This window comes from Piliocolobus tephrosceles, chromosome 21 (assembly GCF_002776525.5).
Source record: "Piliocolobus tephrosceles isolate RC106 chromosome 21, ASM277652v3, whole genome shotgun sequence".
NCBI classification, from domain to species: domain Eukaryota; kingdom Metazoa; phylum Chordata; class Mammalia; order Primates; family Cercopithecidae; genus Piliocolobus; species Piliocolobus tephrosceles.
In genome coordinates this window covers 26996826-27006173 of record NC_045454.1, presented here as the reverse complement: position 1 = coordinate 27006173, position 9348 = coordinate 26996826, and the positions used below count along the sequence as shown (strand labels likewise).

Sequence of the window (9348 nt, the reverse complement as noted above, 5' to 3'; positions counted from 1 at the left end):
TCTTTTGGATCCTGTCTCTTTGCTATTAACATGCCCAGTGTCACATGCGAGGCTTTTCTTTAAAACAAGTCCCTCATTGGTGTATCTGGATACTTCTTTTATTATTATTATTACTGAATCTTTTTTTCCCATAATGACACCAGGATCATTATATAATCTCATAACAAAGAGGCTTTTTGAGGCACACCAGCTTTTGTCAACTCTAGGACAGAGAATCCATAATTGCATTATCCAGCTTTTTCCCCCTTCTTCCCCCCTCCTGGCTTCCCAGAAGCCCAACCTCATGCACCACTCACACCCCCACCTTGTTACTTCTGCTTATATTATTTACCAAAACGTTTGCCCGGAGGATCCGCCTTGCAAAGTTGCCTTAAAAAAGTTATTTTGTTTGATAATTAAGTCCTGGAGCCCATCGCATGATGATTATTCTAGACCCATAAGGCAGAGAACCTGCGTGACGTTTTTCTCGAAGTTTAATTACCGTATGCTAATTTCCTTGCCTACTACGTGATTAATTAAAATCATATTTTCATAATCATTTGGCACTAGTATTGTTTTAGAATTATCATGATCTCCTAAATAGTGTCTGTAAATAAAGTCGCCTCTAATGGCAGGCGCGGGAGGCGAGGCTGAGGACCTCTCCGCGTTTGTATCGCGGCGATTGGCAACATAACTGCCTTATTTACATTAAATACGCCACAAGGTTACAGCGCGGATCAACGTCATTTGATCGCTGATGACTCCCTTAAACGCCCGGGCTGTGACTGATTCTTCGCGTCCCGCTGTCCACCGAGATTCACCCGGGAGTTTTTTTTTTTTTTTTTTTTTTCTTTCCTCCCAGAAAAGAAACAGACTTTAAATAGTTTCAGGAGCAGGTAAGAATTACGCCTTTTCCTCGCCCCTTCTCCGTCTCTCTCTCCTCTCTCTCCGTGGCAGTCTCTCTCTCCCTCTCGGCTGGATAAAAAATTCTTTAGTCAAAGGCAGGAATGCAAAGTAGTGACAAGGAAGGGGCTGATATATGTCTCAGTAACGAGTCTGACAATCAGAATGTAGCTCTTGGAGAATAGATAGATTTTAATAAGTGTGTTTACATGAGCTCAAGGTCAGAACCAAGCTGCGCTGTGTTAAATGGTTTCTTAGTTGCTAGACAGAGAGAAAAAATGGACGATCACACACCATTCTTTGTAGATTATTATATCAAGGGTTCAGTCTCTGGCTCATCAAAGCTAAATGCCGCAAGACCTATCTAGTTGCTGTGAATTATGCCAGGGCGACAATGGAGAGCGTTTTTAATGGTACAATGCATTTCACCTACCAGATAGGGGGAGGCCGAGCCGGGGATGGGGATGTCTGCTGGGGCTGGGTGATGAGTATCAATGAACGGGGCGATTCTGAAAAGAGGCTGATGAAAATCGAGCCCGCCCTGCCCCGGCTGGGCTGGGAACAGTTCGCAGGGCTCTGCCGAGTGGGCGAGTGAGGCGCGCGAGCAGGGCGCCCGTCCCCCCTCAGCCCCGGAAAATGATCAAGTCAATCGTGTGGGCATGTTTCATTATTCATTGAACACAATCTTTTACAACGCTCCGTTTACGTGCCCGAGTTTGCTCCCGACGCCCGCGTTTCAATGTTTAAGGTAAGGAAAACAAAGGTGGGGGGGGAGGATCGCGGGGCGCGGCGCGGTGCGGGGGGCGCGGCGCGGGGGGGGCAGCGGCGGGTGGGGGGGCAGCTCCGGCGTCCAGGAGGTGGCAAAGTGAGTTTGGACTCTTGGCGCGGCCCCCGTCCCTTCCCCCTCCCTATCTCGGCGAGGCCTGCCGCCCGGTTCCTTCTCGCCCCATGGCGATTAAAAAATACGGTCTAATTAAATATCCGTGGCTGTGACGTTGGCGAGAGAAGCTGTCAGCGGGGGGGAAGAGGAGGAAAACCGAGCCGGCTGCGGCGGCCGGGCATCGTATGGCGCTAGAGAACTTCGGCGGCGAGCGGGACCCGCTCCTGGGCCGCCGCCTCCCCGCCCGCGGTCCCGGGACCGTTACTTTGAAAAGGAGTCCAGGGCCTGGCGCCCGGCGCGCGATCGGGACCCAGCGCCCAGCTCCGGGGACCCGGCCGGCACCCCCCACCCGCGAGCGGCTCGCGAGCCACTCTCAGGCCCCGGGAAACTTTCAAGAGGGTCTGGGGGGTGGGGGGAGTCGGAAGGGGACGGGGGAGGCTGGGGCCGCGGAAACTTCTGCTCAAGTGACTTTCCCCATTTTCTCCTCTGCCTGGGACGGGGGTTCACCTTGCGCTCCTCCTCCGGTCCGCACTCACTGCGGGGTTCCGGCCCTTCTGCCGGTGGAGAGAGGGTAATTTACAACCTTTTTTTTTTTTTTTAAATTAAAGTTAGCTGATGCTTACAATGTGTCAAACTTGCGGGCGCTGAGAGCCTCTGAGACCTGCCATTTTGTGATTGCATCGGCCTCCTGTGCCCCGGGAGCCTGACCAGGCTGAGGCCGGGGAGTTGGTTTCAGGGCTGAGGTGCCAGGGTCCGAACCCGCGACCCCAGGAAAGGCCGTGGCGCCTGCAAGCGCAGGCGGCACCCGCAACACCTGCCCCAGCCGGGCCTGGGGGCCCAGGCGGGGGCCAAAGAGGAAATAAATAAATAAATAAATAAATAAATAAATAAATAAATAAATAAATAAATAAGTAACAGGTTATGGAGGGAACCGAGCCGGCCAGTCCCAGGCTGGAGAAATGAGGCCAATCAGAGCGAGGAAGTGCGGGCGTGGGGGCTCTGGAAGGCAGAGGAGAGGCAGAGCTTGCTGGGCGTCTGGGAAGAGTGCAATCTGGGGGGACGCCTCCCAGCCCCCCCAGCGCAGATGTATGACTGGGGTAGGAATTATCTTTTCTGATAAGCCTTTCTGTTTGCTTCAAGACATTATTTTTCGAAGATGAATTGAGGAAAACAGTCGTAGGCGGGACTCGGGGGTGTATTTTAGGCAAAAAAAAAAAAAAAAAGGTTGGGGGGAGAGCTTTCCTTTGATGAGTAGGAAAGTGTCCAGATCTCGACGCGCCCATCTGTTGCAGTTTTGCAAATAATTTAAAATATAGATATCTCCATATAGACGGATGTATGCGAAGTGAAGGAAGGTCAAAACGCGGGGAAGTTAGGGAAAAAGAAAGAAAAGGGGCTGGGCAGAGAGAGACCTGTTTTGCTCTCTCTTCACTCTGCGGAGGACCGGCAGGGCTTTCTTTGGGGACAGGTGGAAAGTTAAGTCCCCCCCTTTTCACTTCTGTATTGTGAGTGGTTCCTACTGTCTGCCTCTTGGAGAACATGTCCACCGTTCCCGAGTTAGGTGGAGGATTGGAATGTTGTGGGGCGGGGAGCGTTGGGGTTGAGGGGGCAGTGGCCAGGAGCTGGGGGCCGAGAAAGAGCAGGGCGGGGTCTCAGCCCCGCGCGCGGGTGGCAGCGGCGGCCGGGTTTTGTTTGCCGGATATTGTTATGTCTAACGGGTGCCTCGCCGGAGACGTGATTTGTCAGCTGCCTTCATTTTCACTTTAGCAGAAAATAAGGCAGCTGCGAGGTGTCCCGGCCTGCGGGGCTCGGGCACCCGGTGCGTCCTGGGGGCCGGGGCGTGTGCGCGGGTGGGAGCCGGCCGCCGGCGGCCGGGGCGAGGGGCGAACGGGAGGGGCGGAGTGAGCGAGCGCGCTGTGCGGCCCTCCGGTTCCTCCTGCGCCTTCTCCCGGCAGCCGCTGCCGCCGCCGCCGCTGTGCAATTTAGCAGAAATCCGACAGGGGCCGCGTTTGCTGAGCGCATCCGGCGGCCGGGCAGCCGGAGCGGGCCGCCGGGCCGGGTCGGCCGGTGTAGAGGCGGGGAGGGGGCCGGCGGCGGGCACCGGCGGCGAGGGGCGCGGGAAGCAAGCCTGGCCCGAGCGCGCGCAGTCCTCCAACCCTGGTGTCCCGGGCGAGTTGAGCAGCCCCGCGCGCCCTGACCTTGGCGCCCCAGTCTCCAGCCAGGGCTTAGGTGAACTTGGGGTGGGGTGTGCGTGCGTGCGTGTGTGTGTGCGTGCGTGTGTGTGTGGAGGGGGTGGTGAGACTGGGAACGCGCTGTTTTCTTTCCCAGTTTGATATTAGCAACTGGATTTTTACTTTAAGACCGGCTTTGCTCACTGCTGGGGTTGGGGGGGGGGCGATCTTTTCCCATCACTCACATCTTTGTTCATTGTTCACTGAGTGGAAGGCAGGCGACTTAAAGAGACGAAAGAGAGGAAAAAGGGGGGAGAGACGGAGAGAGGAAAAAGAGGGGGGAGGCCAGAAGAGGGAAGGAGAGGCGTGCGGATAGGGCCCCCGCCCCCGCCGGGGTCGGGTTTGATGGTGAAATAGTAAACCCACGCATGGAGGGTCGCCGGGAAAGTGGACATTACCGCTTTAATTAACTTCGAGATGCTCCGGCGGCGGGACCTGGCGTAGCCGTGACGCGCCCCCATAAATCTGCCCGGCCCGGGGCTGCTCCGAGAACTCGTACAGTAGCAGCGTCAGATCCAACCCGCGCCTCCAAGTCCGGAGTCCATTTGCATAATTGGATTTTTTTTTTTTTTTTGCCTCCTTCTTTCTCCCTGAAACTTGTTTGAAAACCCAAGTGAAAACCGCGACGATCTGCACACTCAAAAGCAAGTGCCAAGTAAGTGCCCTGCGGTGGCCTCGGCGCGCCCCGGGGTGAGCGCGCAAAGCCGGGAGAGAGGTGCCGCGAGCCGCGCGCCGCCCCGGGCCGGCCTCGCGTGCGGGCGGCTCGGCGGCAGGAGGACGGCCTCCGCGGGCTCCGGGACTGCCCGGCTGGCTGCCCACACAACTTTTTTTTTTTTTCTGCCGTCTCCCGACTTTTCGGGCCAGGTGAAGTGTTTGGGCCACGCGTGTACCTGTGGCGAGACTCGGGAAACGATCTTGGGGGGGGCGCGCGGTCGCAGTTGGGCATCTCGCCTGGGTCGGGGGCGGGCGGTCGGTCCCAGTCGCAGCCGCTGAGGGCAGAGCTGCGAGCGAGCGGGGCCGGCTGCTGGTCGCGCCGTGCCGTAGATGCAAGCCTGTAGCCAAATGCTTCCCCCATTATTCTAAGGTTTGTGTCTGCGTGTGCGTGTGTGTATGTGTGTGTTTGCGCTGTGCTTTTAAACAGAAAGAAAAGCAACCAAAACAAGAGCAGGAAGGGCTTTTTCCTTAGCTCGTCCCCCTTCCCCCAGCATCATTTATTTCTTTTGCTTGAAGGAGAGAGTGCAGACCTTCTTTGCTAAAGACAGGGTCACTGAGAGATTGACAATTCTGTTGGAAATGCCATCAATCCTATAGCGAAAACGTAGCTGCATTTATAAAATACCAACTCTTGCCTGATAAGGAAAGTGGTTTCACAGTATCTCAAATTTTATTAAAAATATATAATATTATTGTAATGATTATTTACAGCGTTCAGAACCCAGGGGGAAAAGTCGATTTGCTTGGGGAAAGACTAGAACCCTAGTTCCTGTTTGCCAGGCCAGCCTGGGAACTTGCCTGGGGCTGCGCTCACCACCCTGCCTGGAAGCTGCTGGGGGGCTCAGCTTTCAGTCCAGGGAGTCTCAGGGGGTCGCCCCTGCAGCCCTCTGGCCTCTGCTCGGGGAGAGCCCAGGGCTTCTGGCTGAAAGCTGCTTTAGTTATGATGTCATTCTGATAGCGGAGTGCAAATGTCTCCTGATTCCACCATTAACCGCCTGGCTGATTTGCTTGGTAATGATAGCACTGACGTCCTGCTCCCTGACAAATGCGGAACCGCTGAGCCCTAGGAATTAACTTTTCCCCCCACTGAGCAGAAACCCGGCTGCCAGAAGTCTCAGCACTGGGCCTCTGCCTGTGGACTTTCTCTGCCTCAGTCCCAGACACTGACATAGATGACAGGCCCCTGGGCCGAGGGACCCGTTTTCCCGAAGTTTAGAAAACTTTTAAGACTTTCATTTCCAGAAGACCCTTAATCTGGTCAAACTTAAATGCATTGTGACCAGGCAGAGATATTTGCATGTGACGGAAGGCCTGGACTCCGAGACCACTGCATGGAAGATTTGCCTCCTACCTTCAGCCCCTTAACTGTGTCTTCATGTTAATATCACTGCAAGTCAAACGGATTTAGTGTTGATTTTTAAATAGTGTACAATGATTTAAGATTTCTTTTGATTTACTGTTCAAATGAAATTTACATAAATGTGATGAAAATGAACTTAACATCTGGGCGTATGCGAAAAGGTTAGTACTTCATATGTCATCTGAGGGAAAGTCTCTAAAATGCTTTCACCCTAAACTGGGTTTGGGGAAACAGTTCCTGGAGACATAAATGGTAATTATGGGGAACCTGGAGAAAATGCTTTCAATAAATTTGCATTCTGTTGGACTAGCACTCTGAAAGCCCATCTTGTTCTGTGCCTGGAGTGGTTAACTTCTAAGCAGGCTGGAGATCTTCACAACTCAGCAACTTAACTGCTGGCCGGGCTGTCTTCACGGAAGACTTGGGGCAGGCAGGGAGCGACAGTCATGCTGTTCTGGTCCAAGTCAGAGGCCAATAACCCCCATTATGGGAGAGGACAGAGAGGCAGCTAGAAGGTGCAGCCCGACTTCCCACAATTGCCCATGGGGTACTGAGGGCAGTGCTGAGATGTGGAATCTTTGCTCACTGAACCCCAAAAAGCTGAATGATTAGGTTTGTTTGCTTTGCCTTAGGTAACCAAAGAAATTTCCATCAGCTCCACGAGCCCATTCGAGTGAACTCTGAACTCCATCTTACTTTTGAGCAAGAGAAGCTTATCTCTGGCATCAGGAAATCAGAATTAAACAGCCTTCCCCAAATGTGGTTGCCTTTTGCTCAAAAGTTGGCTGTGAATGGCACAGGTGTTTTTAAAGTGCCTTGAATGGAGGGGGAAGAAAGACGGCAATGATACTCATGAGAATATAGATGAACTTTTTTTTTTTTTATGAGAAGAGTATCATAAAAGAAGAAAGCAAATAGATTTATTTTTCCAGGCTGAATGAGGACAATTATAGCTTTTTAACATCTTTGGATTTAGTGTTTTTAATAAGCCTTTTAAGTAAGCTGAAATATCAGCTTGCATTTTGTTCTCAACATTATTTAAAGTGAGACTTGATGCAAATTTAAAAACAGAAGCGAGTTTTCTGCAGGTCGACATTTGTCCATACGAAGGAGAGAAGTCTCTTCCATGGCCTGTCTGCCAGGAGCTAGGGCGGGCCAGTGCTCAGCCCTGCCTCAGCCTGTCTCCAAGTGAGGCCTTAGATTTACGCTGGAAGGACAGGGGTGGTCAGGTGGCATCTCTCAGGCTGTGAAGGCTGGATTTTGGGGTCTAAAAGCAGGGCACAAACTCACTCACATTGCTCTAGTGGGACCTTGTGAGAGGAGGGTCTTCCTCTGAACTCACACCTGCTATGTACACTGGCACCTTCTCTAGAATGTGCCAGGGCAGGGTCTGGGCTGAGGCTGTGGAGGAGTTGGAGGGAAGGGAGCAGGGCCAATGGGGAGGAAGGGGATGGAGGTCTCTGTCTGCCTGGTTGGTCTCACCTGTGTACTTCATGCGGTACCTGCTCAGGAGTTGCTGGAAGGGAAGCCTTTTGCACAGGAGAGGGATTGGTTGTTCAGGTCTAGACTCTTCAGGCTGCTGTAATGTTCCCCTTGGTGGCATTGAATGTCCTTAGAGGAGTGAGCAGATAATGTGTGTGGTCAGAATGGGCTAAGCCAGGGAGTGGCCCCCTAGGTTGTGGTGGTGATGGTTGTGGTGGTGATGTGTGTGTGTGTGTCTGTCTGTCTGTGTGTGCTGGAGAAGGGTGCTGCCTGCTAGAAATACTTGTTCTGAGATGATTTCCTTTTAATCCACAATTGCGCTATCCAGGATAGACTGGTGAGTTTGTAATGTACATGTGTGTTGGAGGGGTTGGGGTGGAAATAAATGAAGGAATCAGGAAATACAAGAGAATATGCACCCTCAGAATAGAGACACTAGGAAACACAGGCCAGTTTTCTGAAATCCCCCCCTTTTTTTCCCAAAAGAAGGCAAACATGGATGGAAGCCCCCTCAGGAAGGTGGGCTGTGCGGGAAGCCATCTGGCCCCCCTGGGGTGGGTGTGGGGGCCTCCCCCGGCCAGTTGATGCCATCAACGGGCCCCTGTTGACTGTGCCTGGTGATAAGGGCTGCTGTGGCTGGTTCTGTTAGCTCCCTGAGAGTCTCCTCTCAGCTTTTGATTTTTAAAAAATAAATTTTCAACTTTTATTTTAGTTTCAGGGGGTACATGTGCAGGGCTGTTATGTGGGTACATTGTGTGATGCTGAGGTTTGGGGTACAATGCATCCTGTCACCCAGGTAGTGAGCACGGTACCCAGTAGTTAGTTTCTCAGCCCTTCTGCCCCTGCCTTTCTCCCTCCTCTAGTGTCCCCCAGTATCCATTGTTGCCATCTTTATATGAATGTGTACCCAATCTTTACCTTCCACTTATACATGAGCACATGCTGTATTTGGTTTTCTGTTCCTGTGTTAATTCGTTTAGGACAATGAGCTTTCACTTTTAAAAATCACTGTAGATCTCTGGTCTTTCTCTTAGAGTGGAGTTTTTGCTACTATAAGCAGCATCAAGTACTTGGCTTTTCACATGCTCTGAGCCTGCTCGAGGTGGGGTTTATTTTCCCGAAGAGACAAGATTCAGATGAGAGTGAGGCTTGGGTGGAACTTAACAGATGAACCTGGGCATCATTTCTCCAGCTCAGGGCACTCGTGGGAGTCCGTGCTGTGCGTTGTAGGATGTTTGGGAGCATCCCCAGCTTCTACCCCACTAGATGCCAGTAGCACCCCCAGCTATGATAATAAAAAATGTCTCCAGACATTTCTATATCTCCCCTGGGGAGAATCAAGCTTATTTCCCACACTTTATGCTCTGGGCCTCGTCTTGGGCCTCTTCAGGGGGGTAGGAGGTCAGCTGTGGTCCTACCTTTGGGGACTGCACAAGCTGGTGGGGAGACAGACATATCCCAGTGCCCTGTAAGTCCTGGGGGCTGGGCTGTGTACCAAACAGGGGAAGACCCAGGGTTCTGAGAGGGGAGAGAACTTCCACATGGTTGAGTGGTATCTGAGCAAAGGCGTGGGGCCCAGCTCTGACTGTTTAAAAGTCAATTGCACATGGAGGTGGTGCCAGGGGTGGGAGCGGGGCGGGGGGAGGAGGTTGGGAGGAGAAGCGCATCCCTAGCCCCTGACTGTGACATGCAAACTAAGCACTGGAAAGCATAGTTCTTAGGCTCAGAGTGAGTTGAGGCTGGGCACTTTGCTGGCAGGATAATGATACTTTTCTCTTTTTTTAACTTTAAGAGACAGA

The 9348-nt window shown here is 52.6% G+C and overlaps 1 protein-coding gene across 2 annotated transcripts in view; it reads left to right on the top strand.

Moving 5' to 3' along the window:
- Positions 1 to 1551: 1551 nt before the first annotated feature.
- ZNF536 (zinc finger protein 536) overlaps positions 1552 to 9348 on the top strand; it is a 488284-nt gene continuing 480487 nt past the window's right edge. Inside the window, exon 1 of one of the 2 annotated variants that reach the window (XM_031934852.1) lies at positions 1552 to 1630. The gene's annotated coding sequence lies outside the window, so the exon portion shown is untranslated. Of the gene's footprint in view, positions 1631 to 4480; positions 4649 to 9348 lie in introns of those variants that run through there. The other variant, XM_031934851.1, reaches the window with a different exon arrangement.